The following is a 14,834-nucleotide window of genomic DNA, read 5'->3' on the forward strand; positions in this document are numbered from 1 at the left end:
ATATATATATATATATATATATATATAGTTTTCAAGCGGAGTTTCATTACTTGATTAATTACTGTCATTAATATTTGCCGTACGTTTATATATTTTTGTGAATTTTTTATTTATATTCATGCGATGATGATCAGTGGAAAAATTAGGATATAACTAAGGATCACGTAAGCCTAAAAACTTGGTGAAATAAGGAATATGATTTATGAAAAATATACTAAAAATGGCATTCATTTGTCATTCATATTGGCAGTGACTGTAAATATCAGTTGATAATGGATTAAATTCCCCCCTCAATTTTACTCTTTCTTGTCGCAAATAACATTTAAACGCTATATTACGAAGAAAATTATCTGCAAATTTTTGTAAACTGGTTTTTTGAAATTCATTGTGTTATCTTCGTTATCAAAAGTATATATTTACATTGGTAAACTACTTATTCGTCTGAAGATTTTATACCAAATAAAAGAGAAAGTACTTTATTATAAAAGTACAAATATTATGTGTATTAAAGTTTTGTGATTATCCATTTTATAGAATTTTTTGCCCTATAAGAGTTTCGTACTAGTAACTCAATATTTATTTCGTTAAGGCACACAAAATGTGTAGATGTAACAGAAACCTTATCCCTCTGAAATCTTGCCAGAATCCTGTGTGTTTATCCAAGAATGCAACATATCCTCTTGCAGTCTTGAAAGTTAGCAGAGTCTTTGTACCGATCCTCTTCTAGGTCCCGTCTCTGAGAGCTTGAAATTGTCCAGATTGTAACGATACACCCAAGCATCTATTGCTTCACTCTCCTGCCAGGGATGTCCTTGGCATTCCTCGATGCATTTATTGAAGGAGCAGCTTCAGAAAGCATTTTCGTAGAGGACTGTATTGGTCCTCTGTCACTGCTCCGCTTTGTGATTCGTAATCGTGGCTATGATTTCATCTGCATTCCAGAGTCATTCCTCTATGCATTTATTGAGGAAAAAGATTCAGAAAGGATTTTTCGTAGAGGACTGTATTGGTCCTCTTGTCACTGCTTCGCTTTGCAAATCGTAGTCGTGGCTATGTTTTCAACTGCATTCCTGAGTCAAAAACGCTTCTCTAGTTAATGGAGTTTGTAAATTATTTATCCGTGACATGACGCGTCAAAATGACCTGGTTTCGTTTGGTGTCAGGTCAATCACGCTTGCCTGACGTGTCTGGGTAATATCACTTCGTCAGTATGTGTTTGACTTCACGGATGTGAATTGTTTAGTAAACGATTGGTCTGTCATTCTGTAAGACATGAATTTTGTGTGAAGGTATTTCGTCTTTCCTAGACAGAAACCAGTTGGGAATGACAGTACTGTAGATGTTAACAGAAATAATTTAAGGAATGTATGAGTATTTGTAAAGTATGTTTTGGAAGTGAAGGCAAACATGGCATTTTTCTACAAACAAATTTTTTTAATGCATTAAAAAATAATCAGTCATTACATCTCACTAAGGATCCCTGTAGGGGAGTAGTGCCGTCAGTGCGCCTCATGCGATGCACTGTAGACATTACTGAAGGATCTTTGCAACGTCCCCTCGGCTCCTGGCTGGAACCCCTTTCATTCTTTTTACTGTACCTCCGTTCATATTGCCTTTCTTCCATCTTTCCACCTCTCTTAACAGTTGTTTTATAGTGCAGCTGTAAGGTTTTACTCCTGTTACAGGTTTAAAATCTTTCTACTCTCAATTTCTCTTTTAACGCTGAATGACCTCATCGGTCCCAGCGCTTGTCCCCTGTCCTAAATTTTATGTTCCATTCCCTTTCATACCGAGGATGATTTAATATAGGACAAAGAGTTAACGACCACGTTTCTCGGAAATTCCTTATCAGCACATGAGGGAGAATGGGGGCTGTTGGTGGCTGTTGCACTATTTGTGTAGATAGGGAGAAAGGAGAGAGAGAGAGAGAGAGAGAGAGAGAGAGAGAGAGAGAGAGAGAGAGAGAGAGAGAGAGAGGTCGGATCCAATATATTGGGGTTGTTGAGAGAGCTGGTGGACTCTCTATCATTGAAGGGGAGGGATGATAACTATGAAGTGGATGCGATAGAGAGAGAGAGAGAGAGAGAGAGAGAGAGAGAGAGAGAGAGAGAGAGAGAGAGAGCTAAATTTGGCTGTGAAGCATATGACGTTGACTTTGGGGTATGTGGTATAGATGATAATAATTGCAGCTTTCTTTGCACCCTGATAGTGAGCTGAAGGTTTGTGATTTATATATATATATATATATATATATATATATATATATATATATATATATATATGTGTGTGTGTGTGTGTGTGTGTATATGTATGTATGTATGTATGTATGTATGTATGTATGTATGTATGTATGTATGTTCCTCAGAGTGAAATGAAGGTTTTGGAATATATATACATACACACATACTTACATAAATACAAAATACCCATATTTCAAAAACAGAATGACATATGTTTATGAATTTATCCCCGAAACTTCACGAGAACATAAACAAACCACGTACCTAATGAAAAAACCGATGGAGTTAAGACCAATTTTAATGAAGTGTATAATGAAGTTACGTAAACCTTTGACGTTACTGAAGAGTAGGTGAAGAGGGGGAAATTGTTTAATAGGTAAAACGCCTCCACAGAAAGAGTTAACGACCCAAAGTGCCATTTCAAGTACGGAATAGGATGTTCTCAAACCTTCCTTTGGTAGGATGCGTGCGTATCCTGTGCGTATCCTGCAATAACCTTTCCTTTTACTCTCAAGAGGCGGATGTTTTGTCCCTTTCAAGGTTAGGTTAAACCTTTTTTTATTTATTTTTTGCTTTTAGTTTGTTCTGAAGGCCTTTGATAGTTGTGTGTGCATAGGAAAATGTTTTATATTGATTGTAACATCTTAAGAGAACACGGAGTCCTGGTGATTTAAATATTGAACCTCTGGTAGTATTTTTTTAGTGTCAGTGTGTCGCGAAAACTTGAAACGTTATATTTCTTTAGACTTAAGACTTGATACTGCCGAGTATTGGAGAACAAGTAAAAATAAATTATATCACCATTAGATCATCTAAGAGCAAACCCTTAGATCGTCTGATAGTAATATAGTTTATTTTTACTTTTGTTTCGTTTCTTTTCATTTGTCGCATGTATACGGTAGGTTCACTTTCTATTTCTGCTAAAGAATCTTTCAGTGAAATGAAAAATTAAGAAGTTTAGAATCGTTATCCATTGTAATTAGTTTCCTTAGATAAATTGCGAATTGTCTTTTTGAGAAGCCTTAGTTTCCGTGGAATACTCTCTCTCTCTCTCCTCTCTCTCTCTCTCTCTCTCTCTCTCTCTCTCTCTCTCTCTCTCTCTCTCTCTCTCTCTCTCATAGCTCACTACGATCAGGCACCGCAATTGTCGTTATCTATTGTAAATTGTGAATTGTCTTTGTAAGGAGCTTTAGTTTCCATGGATTGTGAATTGTCTTTTCGAGAAGCCTTAGTTTCCATGGAATACTCTCTCTCTCTCTCTCTCTCTCTCTCTCTCTCTCTCTCTCTCTCTCTCTCTCTCTCTCTCTCTCTCTCTGACTCAGGGAAGTTCTACCTTCTGACTTCCTACTGACTCGAGGGAAGTTCTACCTTCAGAGCCCGGGACGATCAGGCACCGCAGTCTCTCTCTCTCTCTCTCTCTCTCTCTCTCTCTCTCTCTCTCTCTCTCTCTCTCTCTCTCTCTCTCAGAACTCACGACGATCAAGCACCGCAATTGAAGAAGCTAGCTGGGCTGATGCTAATGCATACACACCGTGAAGTTATTTGCGTTGTAAGTGCATAAGTACTGGAAGTGGGGCGCGCAGAGGGTTAAGTATAAGCTTCATAAAGGATCACTTCTGTGCCCAGGCTATCCTCTTCAAATTTTCTTTGTTCTCCGAGAGGTGCTTTGCATAGCCCTGAATTATGACGAGGCGTCGGAATCGGGCGGTAGGGTTTCAAAGGGTGGCGCGGTTCGGAAGGGATGAAAGTGTTAATTGAAAGTGGTTAAGTTATATAAATTAATTTAGTTTTGGTGGTAGTGGCGTGTCGTTCCTGTAGCAGAGTGGCATTAGGTAAATTCTTTCTATCCTAAATTATATTTTCATGCATCAAAAACTGTTTCATTGTTGAAAATACACTGACTTCATCTTTGTTTTGTTTCACGGATGCAGATAGGTACTTTCATCTTTTTTCTTTTCTTTGTAAGGAAAGGTTTTGGTTTCAGAATGTGGCAGGCACTTATCTTTCTGTGAGAGAGAGAGAGAGAGAGAGAGAGAGAGAGAGAGAGAGAGAGAGAGAGAGAGAGAGAGAGAGAATGCTCTTTCTTATATTTTTTCACCTTGAGGTAAAATAAAAAAAACTACTTATTTTTTATCAGAAATTTTGAATTACGGTTTGTCAAGATCATAGTTACTGTGTGGACGAGTCCCAGATACAGAACCAGTGGAGACATAAGATCAATAACTTCATTCAGAACCCCCGTCCGCGAAGCTTAGAAACCCTTTGACAAAGTTCCTTCGGCTTCCGGAGAATCTCGGTTATTCCCCGATCCTTAAAAAAAAAAAAAAAAAACAGTCCTCACAGAGAGGAGGATTATTCCTAAACGAGAAGATCAGGCCTCTGTTGAGCGGCGTCATTACAGCGGCATGCGTACGAGGTGTGGCGAGAGAGATACGCAATGTACGCAGACTGTTTTGCCACAGCCGTTTCGGTTACATGCGTCTCTCAGAGAGGGGAGTTCTTGTGGGGGGGGGAGGTTTTCCCCTCACGAGGGGTCCTTTTGTGGCTAAGAATGGAACTCTGTGCGTTGGGGAGTCCAGAGATGGTCGCTCTCTGAGGTCAGTTTTGTTTTTAGGTTTCGAGGGTTGAGGGATAAGTTGTTCTTTTTTCTGATAGTTTTTTTTCCGATAGTTTGTTTCTGATACGGGTTTTTTCCTGATAGTTTTTTTTCTGATAGGTTTCTTTTCTGATAGGTTTTTTTCTGATCGTTTTTTTCCTGGTAGGGTTTTTTTATAGGGTTTGTTTTTAGTGTCTATCCTTGCCATCAGGAGGTAGTTTGCTAATGTATTTTAATGAGTGTAAAAATTCTATGATTATTTATATATATATATATATATATATATATATATATATATATATTTTAGATTTATATTTTAATATATATATATATATATATATATATATATATATATATATATATATATATATATATATATATATATATACATACACACACATATATTTATTAGATATTTCTTATATGAAGCGCCTCTTAAAATATTTAGTTTTTACTTTCATATATCATTACGACGTCAATAACCTAGATGTTGTGACGCCAGTTTTAGGATTCATATAACAGTCAGGCAATTAAGGTATTTTAGCAAGCAACCTCCAAGTGGCAAGTGTGTATACATGTATATACGTGTATTTATATGTAGGAGAGAGAGAGAGAGAGGGTTAAACAAAATGTATACATCTCAACACACGCACACACGTGTATTGCAGAAAAGAGAGAGAGAGAGAGAGAAAAAAGTAATGACGGTTCAATGTGGGCATCGAGATAAAAATGGCAGGCGGTTTATGCCCTGTTCTTGTGAAGATGAAGGGGGGTGTGGCACTTGAGTGCCACGGAGGGAGGGGGAGGGAGGGGGGGAACGGGTGCCATGGGTTTGAGAGAGAGAGAGAGCCATGGGTTTGAATAAGAGAGAGAGAGAGAGAGAGAGAGAGGATGCTAGTCGTTGTCGACTGTGTAGGGGTCCCTTGGGACTCGCCGTGGATGGGTTAGGGAGTTGGGTAGAGAGAGAGAGAGGGGGGAGGGGGTTATGGGAAGGGGTAGGGTGGCGGTTGATGGTTATGGGTAGGAATTTCACGGTGGTCTTGTGCAGTCTTACTCAGTCTTAGTCAGTCAGACTCAACCTCGGGGTTGGTCGACGGAGGAGGAGTTTGAAGTAGCAGCCAGCTATATAGCGTATATAGCCAGGCTCAGGCTGCCTTGCCTTGCCCGCTCGCCCGAGGGCCTTCATTCAGTTCAGTAGTAGTAGTGTTGTCGAGGTGGTGGAGGTTGGCGGTCGGGGTTTTTTTCGGGGTTCCGGTGTCTGAAGCTTGATCGAGTGTGCCACCGTTAAAAAAAAAAAAGAGAAAAATAATATTACGCTTTCGCAGTTTTGTCTCGTGGGACTTTGGTTAACTTGATCGAGTGTGTCATCGTTAATAAGAAACAGTAATAAGTTTTCGCTATTTTATCTTATGGGACTTTGGTTTAAGTTGGTCTAAACGCTAAGGGACTTGGTTTACAACTACTTTTGTTCAGAGGTGAGTGGTTTTCATTTTCTGTACTGTAAGGAATTGGTGGTAGTAGGGAGAGATATGGTATGACTTTAACATTTTCTTACTGGGATTGTTGGCTTTGCAACTGACAGATGCGGTGCTTTTGTATTGTATGCATTGATAATCAGTTTTGCTAAAATATTGGTGATATCTTTTATGCCTCTATATTAAAGGCAAGCAAATAGATTTGAGTTCTATTTCCCCCTAAGGTTTCTGTATTTATTTTTATAATTATTACTCTCTTTTGTTCTGTGAGTTTTCTTTGGTGAAGCATAGAAGGTGAAAGTCCCTGGATATTATTTTGCGTTAAGTAGTTGACTACATGTTAAGATTTTGATTTCCTTTCCTTTTGTGAGATGGCCCAGTTTGCTGGAGATTGTGGAAACTGCATAGTGAAGCCTTTGACAAAGTTGGTATTGAAAGCTGTAATAGATATTAACTGACAGGATTTGAATTAGAGTAGAACCGCCTTTACTTTTATATAGTGTTAAATTACTTGTGATCAGTTACATTTGTCCCAAAATATCCTTCCATTATTTTTGTCCCAAAATATCCTTCCATTATTGTACTCACAAAAATTTCCACCATTTTTTTTTTCCAAATTACCCTTCCATTATTGTACTCCCAAAATATCCTTCCATTATTTTTGCTCCAAAATATCCTTTCGTCATTTTTCTACCAGAATATCGTTCCATTGTTTTTCTCCCAAAATATCCTTTTGTTATCCTTCTCCCAAAATATCCCTCCATTACTTTTATCCTAAAATATCCTTTCAGTATTTTTCTCCCAAAATATCTTGCCATTATTTTACTCCCAAAATATCCTTTTTCATTTTTATCATAGAATATCCCTCCATTATTTTTACTATCTTCGACGCATCGTAGCAATATAGATCTCAGTAACTGCTTGCCAAAAGCAACTTCCCGTTACTGTAGTGTAATCCTTCCCGTTACTGTAATGTAATCCTTCAGAAAACCTGAAAGTCAAACTTCATCCTTAAACTTGGCGTCAGGCGATCCTCGAGATGTCTGTTGGAGTCAGGGAAGGAACGATGACGAAGTATCTCTCTCTATTAACGCTTCTGTTAATTAGTTGCTCCAGGGTCAATTACGGACGGTGTGTAGCAGTAATTACCTCTTTTGATCGCGTCCTAATTGCACTTTTATTGTCGGGCTTGATAAAGGGTGGCTGTTCTCCCCCTTTTTTTTTGCCTGGCCACCTTTCTACACTTTATTTTATGGGCACTGCTAAGATGCAGAATTTGTTATGGTCATTACTAAGTTGCAGAATTTGTTGTGGGTATTACTAAGGTGCAGAATTTGTTGTGGGTATTACTAAGTTGCAGAATTTGTTGTGGGTATTACTAAGTTGCAGAATTTGTTGTGGGTATTACTAAGGTGCAGAATTTGTTATGGGCTTTACTAAGGTACAGAATTTATTGTGATCATTACTAAGATGCAGAATTTGTTATGGGCAGTACTAAGGTGCAGAATTTGTTGTGGGTATTACTAAGGTGCAGAATTTGTTATGGGCATTACTAAGGTGCAGAATTTGTTATGGGCATCAACTAAGGTGCAGAATTTGTTATGGGTATTGCTAAGGTGCAGGATTTGTTGTGGGCATTACTAAGGTGCAGAATATATGGGCATTACTAAGGTGCAGGATTTGTTGTTGGCATTACTAAGGTGCAGAATATATGGGCATTACTAAGGTGCAGGATTTGTTGTGGGCATTACGAAGGTGCAGAATTTGTTATGGGCATTACTAAAGTGGAGAATTTATTGTGGGCATTACTAAGGTACAGAATTTGTTATGGGCATTACTAAGGTGGAGAATTTGTTGTGGGCATTACTAAGGTGCAGAATTTGTTATGGGAATTACCAAAGTGCAGAATTTATTGTGGGCATTACTAAGATGCAGAATTTGTTATGGGCATTACTAAGGTTCAGAATTTGTTATGGTCATTACTAAGGTGCAAGATTTATTGTGGGCAATACTAAGATGCAGAATTTGTTATAGGCATTACTAAGGTGCAGAGTTGGTTATGGGCATTACTAAGGTGGAGAATTTATTGTGGGCATTACTAAGGTGCAGAATTTGTTATGGGCATTACTAAGGTGCAGAATTTATTGTGGGCATTACTAAGGTTCAGAATTTGTTATGGGCATTACTAAGGTGCAGAATTTTAGTTCAGGCATTGTCGTGAGGTTTTGAAATGTTTTTAAGGCCAAGAAATGATAAAATTTCTAAAATACAGGTATTGCTTTCATTATATAAGTATCATTTGATGTGCAGAATTTGAGTTCAGGTGTTGTCGACAGTTTGTAAAGTTAGTTTGAGGCCTAAAATTGTATTGTTTCTATAACTCAGGGATTGCTTCTGATATCTTGTTCCATAACAGAACTGCTGATTTATGAAAATACTGTAGTCTTTTTAGTCTACCCATCCTGTTGAGTTTAGTCGACCTATCCTGTTGAGTGTCATTCAGTTTGCTGTTAGTCCCTGTTTATATATATATATATATATATATATATATATATATATATATATATATATATATATATATTTATGTATATATATTTATGTTATATATATTTTATATATATTTATATATATGTATAAATATGTATAAATGTGTATATATTGTATATATATATATATATATATATATATATATATATATATATATATATATATATATATATATATATATATAATAATTACAGTTGCATAACTTTCCTCACTTTATTATTAATGTTTTCTGCGCTAATGTATTTATTCAGCTGTTGGACATTACTCGAAAGTGACAGGCTTAAAATTTTTTCTTTTCTTTCATTTTTTTTTTGAAAATTTGCTTCATTCGACCTTAATGTGAATTGAGTAGTAGAATATCAAGTTGCAAATTTAGCCCCTCGCTTTTCCTCGCTGTTTGTTTTGACTGGTTTATTTAATTAAGTGATTTATTAGTCCTTTACTGCAAGATTTATGAAGCTGCCCGTGTGCAAGTGACGTGACAGCTTTTTCTTAATTGTGTAACGGCCCTTGCGGTCGTTTTAATTTGTTTATTTATTTATAGCTTAGTTTTCATGATTTTTCTTGATCGCAATATGAAATTTGTACACTAAGTATATTCATTTTTATGCCATAGGGATTGCTTCAAGTTTATCGGAGTATAATTATTTTTGAAAGAGTATTTTATTTTTATATTAAAATGCTGTTGGAAAGCTTTACCTCTCTCCAGATTAGAGCGGGAGGAATGCAACATAAACTTGGCATCCATGGCATCCGTAATAAATTGTTTCTGCTGTCAGCAGCAAAAGGGCGTATCCCAGTCTGGCACTGAAACACTCAACGCCTTGCAGAAAAGATATTCCTCAATTTATTGGAAGAATCTTGTGGACCAGCGATAAACTGTATATTATCCAATAGTATTGACTCATAAAATTTGGCAGATCGATCGATTGAAGGATGATTTCGACCTGATGGGCACAAGATGCCCCGAGGGACTTTGGTATGCGGATCTCGTCCCTTCATAATGGGGCTTGTTTGGGCAGGGGATGAGTCGATCAGGTTACGTGTGCCATTTGCTCAGAGGACAAGGCTCCTCGTGTCTCCTGAAGGGTTGCCAGGTTAAGCCCGGGTAGCAGGTCCTTTCATGGGCATTTAGTGCCAGGCGTTGTGCCCGAGGAGACTGTCTGTCTGGGGTATGTCCCACCCTGTGACGGATGGTCTAAATGGTCTTGACAGTGATATTTGCAATGTGAGATGGTAATGAAGTCGATTTTGATTAGTATGTTGGGTGCACCGTGGTTTGATGCTCTGCTATGAGGATGCGGCTTGCAATATGATCATTATCTTGCAATGTATGGTTTTTAGTTCTCTGTAAAAGAAACCTAATGTGCCGGCTTTGTCTGTCCGTCCGCACTTTATTCTGTCCGCACTTCTGTCCGCCCTTAGATCTTAAAAACTACTGAGGCTAGAGGGCTGCAAATTTGTATGTTGATCATCCACCCCCCAATCATCAAACATACCAAATTGCAGCCCTCTAGCCTCAGTATTTCATATTTTATTTAAGGTTAAAGTTTGCCATATTCGTCTAGCAACGATATAGGGTAGGCCACCACCGGGCCGTGGTGAAAGTTTCATGGGCCGCGGATCCTACAACATTATTCCGAGACCACCAAAAGATAGTTCTAATTTCGATGACCTTGATTATACGATGTACAGAAAACTCGATTGCGCCGAAGAAACTTGGGCGCATTTTTTACTTGTTTTTATATATATATATATATTATATATATATTCGTTGCCATCGATCCTTTTTGAAACCGTTCTTTTTAAACAGCACTAAAAATCACTGATTTTGGTCCTGTTCATTTGTACAGTAATCTTGTTGAGTTGGTTTATAATGGATAATCTTGGTGACAATCAGCTGGAGAGATTACAAAGACGCTGCTTACAGTTGAATCTGGATTTGTTATCGTCGGGACCTTATATTCCTTATACCATGACGTATAATTTGCAGTAAAGACGAAGAAACTTCGTTATTCCTTATTTATTTAGTTTCTGAAGTTCTGAAGGGGGGGCTAGTTTTAACAAATTGCTCCAGCCGAGTTGATATGAAAACTGAATATGAAAACTGGAACGAAGATTACAAAGCACTTAAGTGGGAACAATTTAAGTAATAAAGAATAAAGCGACAGCCTTTCAGTGGTCAGTTCGTAGTACTTTATGTAGTCATTAACAGAAAAATATGTATAATTTACGTCCTCAACGTTGGTGAAAAGCAGAAATTTATGCTGGCATCACCAAACGCACTACAGTGATAAAGGCTTCAATAAAGTATAGGTTTATGGAATATGAGAATTAAGCCATGCCAGAGATATTGCGAAGACCCCCTCTCGTAATTATGGCATTTTCATAGTAATATTACATTTACATATCGGTAAAAGCTCAATACTACACACAGGAAAGTCCAAGTGTAGTCAGAGATTTTCTTTAGAAATTTTTGTAAACTCTCTCCACCATTAGCTTGATCGGCTTTCTTAGTTGCAATCCCCCTTTCTATGCTTTTAGTGCCCTCCGGATTTGGTGTACATTGTCTGCTGATGCTTCGCTGAACAGAACGTGGCTGTATTCCTTTCATCCTACGGGACTTCATTTATCTCAAAGGAACTTTTAATACCAACATACACAGTTCTTCTTTGGAGGGGTGGGTAGAGCTTTCGGCTAGCACGCTGTTGGCCCAGGCGTTCGACTCTCCGAGCGGCCAGTGAAGAATTAGAGGAATTTATTTCTGGTGATAGAAATTCATTTCTCGTCATAATGCGGTTCGGATTCCACAATAGGCTGTAGGTCCCGTTGCTAGGTAACCAGTTGGTTCGTAGCCACGTAAAATAAGTCTAATCTTTCGGGCCAGCCCTAGGAGAGCTGTTAACCAGCTCAATGGTCTGGTTAAACTAAGATACACTTTCTTTTAGTTAATTTTGTATATGCCCCGTAGAGAAGCAGTGCTGTCAGTGCACCTCACACGGTCCACTGTAGGCATTAATTAAGGTTCTTTGCAGCGTCCCTTCTGCCCCTAGTTGCTGCAACCACTTTCATTCGTTTTGCTTTACTTCCGTTCATATTATCATTCTTCCATCTTCCTTTCCACCATCTCCTAACAACTGTTTTATGGTGCAACTGCGAGGTTTTCCTCCCGTTACACCTTTAAAGCCTTCTTTACTCTATATTTCCCTTTCAGCGCTGAATGACCTCGTAGGTCCCATCGTTTGGCCTTTGCCCTACATTTTATATTCCAATTCCAATGTTATATATGTACAGTTTTTTTTATATTTCGTACGAATATACACCCTATGAATCCAGTGGGCGTAGGAATATGGCGATAAGATTTTTTTCGTAGGAGGGACTTTGACGCTGCTATGTCAGCCTTACAGAGGACTGTTTAGTTAGGCTAATGGACGGACGGACGGTTACTCTCGGAGTTGTTGGCATAGGACGGAAAGACGGGACCAGGGCTTCGAGCTGACGGTGCTAGAAAGGTCATCGACGGTTAGAATGTGCGGCAATTCCTTTATTTATTTTGTAGTTTGATCGTAGACGTCATGATAGCGAGCTGTGGAGTGGTTTTGAATACCATTGAGATCTATGTGAAAACATTTCAGTGTGACATTTAACGGCTTTGGGTTAGATATTCTCTCTCTCTCTCTCTCTCTCTCTCTCTCTCTCTCTCTCTCTCGCACACTTTTATTTAAGATCCATATTCATCCCTTCCAGAAATTCGCTTAAGATTGGTAATAAACGTTAGAATTATTCTCTCTCTCTCTCTCTCTCTCTCTCTCTCTCTCTCTCTCTCTCTCTCTCTCTCTCTCTCTCTCTCTCTCTCAACAAGTGGCCCACCTAGATTTGGGCTGACTTGTTTGGTCATCAAGTACCACCTTGAAAAAAAAACTGAAAGCAGACTTAGGAGCAGTGATAACCATCTCTCTCTCTCTCTCTCTCTCTCTCTCTCTCTCTCTCTCTCTCATGTGCTCATGTGTACCCACACTCCCCATTTCTTCCCAGGCATAATTGCCGAGTCATCATCTTCCATTCTTCGAATGAGTAAAACCTTTTCGTCATTGCCACCCGGCCAGTCCTCTCTCTCTCTCTCTCTCTCTCTCTCTCTCTCTCTCTCTCTCTCTCTCTCTCTCTCTCTCTCTCTCAGAAGCGTCTTAGGGGCGTCTTCGGTTGCCGCGGAAGAAGAAGAAGAAGAAGAAGAAGAAGAAGAAGAAGAACAAGAATAAGAAGAAGGGGCGTTGTAGGCATTTGGGAAATTACCCTGCGACGTCTTTTTGTATTAGCAGGAATAAGAGTATGGTCCTTGGGTAGACGGGGGTCCTATTATAGGATTTTTGGGGGCGGTTTCGGGGAAAGGGAGGGAGGGGCGGGGAATAAATTTATGATAGTAACGGAACGTTTCCGTAATCTTTCTTTTCTAGAGTTTGGAAGGAAACAGTCTCTCTCTCTCTCTCTCTCTCTCTCTCTCTCTCTCTCTCTCTCTCTCTCTCTCTCTCTCTCTCAAAAAGTGGCCCGCCTAGATTTGTAACACGATGGGAAAATAAAAATTGGTCGAAAGCATTCTTCATTGTAGCGATAACCATTCCTCTCTCTCTCTCTCTCTCTCTCTCTCTCTCTCTCTCTCTCTCTCTCTCTCTCTCTCTCTCTCTCTCTCTAAGCTAGTGGCCCACCTTGATTTGGGCTGACTTGCTTTTCTCTGTAACACCAGTATAAAAAAAATACACTGAAAGCATAATTGAGACTAGCGATAACCAAGTCTCTCTCTCTCTCTCTCTCTCTCTCTCTCTCTCTCTCAACAAGTGACCTACCTAGATTTTGGGCTGACTTGCTTTTCTCTGTTACCACCAGTATAAAAAAAACACTGCAAGCAGAATTAAGATTAGCGATATCCATCTTGTATCTTATCCAAGAGCGATAAGGAATGACAAGCAGAAATGTCAAGGAGTTTTTCTGTATTATCCACGGGCCTTCGGCGTAGTTGTATAACTTCGTCGGCATCGACAAAGTATTGAAATTATTATTATTATTTTTTTTGGGGGGGTCCCCATGTCTCTCTCTTGAGGTTAAGAATATTCACAATTTATTCATTGTGTTGTAGTTGAGTGCCTTTGAATGCCTTTGAAATTATTCTCTCTCTCTCTCTCTCTCTCTCTCTCTCTCTCTCTCTCTCTCTCTCTCTCTCTCTCTCTCTCTCTCTCTCTCTCTCTAAAGTACTGAAAGGCATAACAAAAGTAGACAGTAACCTCTTCACAGTAAACGAAAACCAGACGAGAAATAATGGATGGAAACTAGAACTGGGGAGATACAACACATCTCATTGCGGGAACTTCTTCACACGCAAGATATGTGACACACGGGATAAGCTGCCACCAGAAGTTGTCAACAGCAACAGTTTGGCAGAGTTTAAAAGAAATCTAGAACAAAATCATTAGAATACTGTGAGTGAAGAGTAAAACCTGCTCCTGGAGATAAGTGAGCGCATGATGCCTTCCTCGGATGGACTAATAAGTCTGTGAGACATCCTAATCCAATTCCTTGTAACTCTCTCTCTCTCTCTCTCTCTCTCTCTCTCTCTCTCTCTCTCTCTCTCTCTCTCTCTCTCTCTCTCTCTCTCTTGGAACGGGGGACAGTTTAAAATCAGAGTATAAGAGAAATGTTAAGATGACAAACCGTACAAAAATTGACATACCTGTATATATTTGCTACGGCCAGGTGGCAAATATCACGATGCCCGAAAGATGAATTCCTTTCTGTCAACTTCGTCATTCTTGCTTTAACATTTGAAGAATAAATTTGTTCGTGGTTTGTTTTAGATATTTGGAATGATTGTATAGAGATATGAGTCTGCTTCTGTATAGAGATATGAGTGTGCTTCTGTACGCTTCATTGGGTTATCTGATATGCTTAACATAACCTGGCGTGTCAGAGACTGAGAGCGGTCCACGT

General features: G+C 38.9%; 1 protein-coding gene across 28 annotated transcripts in view; it reads left to right on the forward strand.

Moving 5' to 3' along the window:
• kst (spectrin beta chain, non-erythrocytic 5 kst) overlaps window positions 1-14,834 on the forward strand; it is a 347,413-nt gene that overhangs the window by 153,763 nt on the left and 178,816 nt on the right. For 2 of the 28 annotated variants that reach the window (XM_067099406.1, XM_067099414.1), the window contains exon 1: window positions 5,876-6,311. The exons of 25 other annotated variants lie outside the window; for them this stretch is intronic. The gene's annotated coding sequence lies outside the window, so the exon portion shown is untranslated. Of the gene's footprint in view, window positions 1-5,875; window positions 6,312-14,834 lie in introns of those variants that run through there. One more of the 28 variants, XM_067099401.1, reaches the window with a different exon arrangement.

The sequence above is a fragment of the Macrobrachium rosenbergii genome, chromosome 55, assembly GCF_040412425.1.
Source record: "Macrobrachium rosenbergii isolate ZJJX-2024 chromosome 55, ASM4041242v1, whole genome shotgun sequence".
Classification (NCBI taxonomy): domain Eukaryota; kingdom Metazoa; phylum Arthropoda; class Malacostraca; order Decapoda; family Palaemonidae; genus Macrobrachium; species Macrobrachium rosenbergii.